Source organism: Rhea americana, unplaced genomic scaffold (genome assembly GCF_003343005.1).
Source record: "Rhea americana isolate MKP2758 unplaced genomic scaffold, rheAme1 scaffold_968, whole genome shotgun sequence".
Lineage (NCBI taxonomy): Eukaryota > Metazoa > Chordata > Aves > Rheiformes > Rheidae > Rhea > Rhea americana.
Window position 1 is genome coordinate 1 of NW_028187164.1, and position 1,288 is coordinate 1,288.

Sequence of the window (1,288 nt, forward strand, 5' to 3'; positions counted from 1 at the left end):
CGCCGCCGTCCGGGGATTCCTCGGCCGTCGCGAAAGGCCGTTACGAAGAAAAGCTCCTCGCGGGATTATCCRGCTTCCTCGTTCCTCTCGCGCCGACGGAAGCGGCAAAGATCCGGCGTGCCGCCGCCGGCGTTCTCAGACCTCTCCCCCGACACCTCTTTTTTTATTTTTCCCCCCCAAAATTCTTTTATTTTTCCCCCTCCAAAGCTTCCGTTTCGGAGCGGCGGCTCCGCGGTGACTTCGGAGAAGAGGAACAAGCTGCCGCGGGAAGCTCCGTTTCTCCGTAGCTTTCTTCCCGCCGTCGGGATCGAGGTGTCCATCGCGTCGCGTGCTTTTGCCGCCCGTAACTATCCGGGATATCCGTACGGATAAATAACTTAACGCCTTGCCGGAAAGGGGAACGCGGCCTCGAGGGACGGTTCGGGAATCCCGATTTCCACCCGGCGTTATCCGGCTTCGGGATTTCCACCCGGCGCTCCGGCAAGGAGCCTCCTGGCCGGCAGCTTCGTTAGCCCGTCCYGCATCCGACCTCGGACCCGTCGCATCCGCGACGTTCGCCCGCGGATATAATTACGGAGACCTCTAAGATGCCTTAACGACGGCTCTTCCGGACGCGAGGGGCCGTTATCCGAAGCCTGTTCCGTTTCTTCCGTGATATATATTTTTTTGGCTCCGACCTTTGTTTTTGCCCCKTTTTAGCAAGATTTAACGACCCAGCTGGGAAGAGTGTCCAGGCCGCTTGGCTCCTTTCCAGCTTTCCCACCATTTGAGCTGGAAGCGCTCGGCTAACGCGGCGCCGGGATTCGCGCAGATGCCCGAGAGAGCTTAAGCGGCGCCGGAAAAGCCGGAATCGCCGCCGGCTGCCGACTCGGGCTCCTCCGCGGCACCCGCTCGCGCCGCGTCCGGCCGGCYGTTTCCAGCTCCCGCGGCGGTTTTCCCGCCGCGGAGCCGCTTCCGCGTCCTTTCGGCGCTCCGCCGGGTCGCTCCGGATCTTACTCCGCTTTCCCGCCGCCCGGAGCCGCTTAATCGCTCTCGTTCCTAATCCCCCGGCGGGCTCGGAAAGCCGGAGGTCGAGGGCCGGTAGCCGCCGTCGCGCCGCTTCCTCGGCTTCGGATACCAGAGGGTGGAAAATCTGAAAATTCCCCACTTTGGGATTTTTTTCTTTACTTCCTAATCCTTTTCCTTATTTTTTCCCCCCCCTTTCTTCGGGCGTGCTGCCAGCTTCCCGAGAGGGAAAACCAACCCGAACGACGCGCTGGGATTCGGCTTCCGAACTCCACCGCTCCCC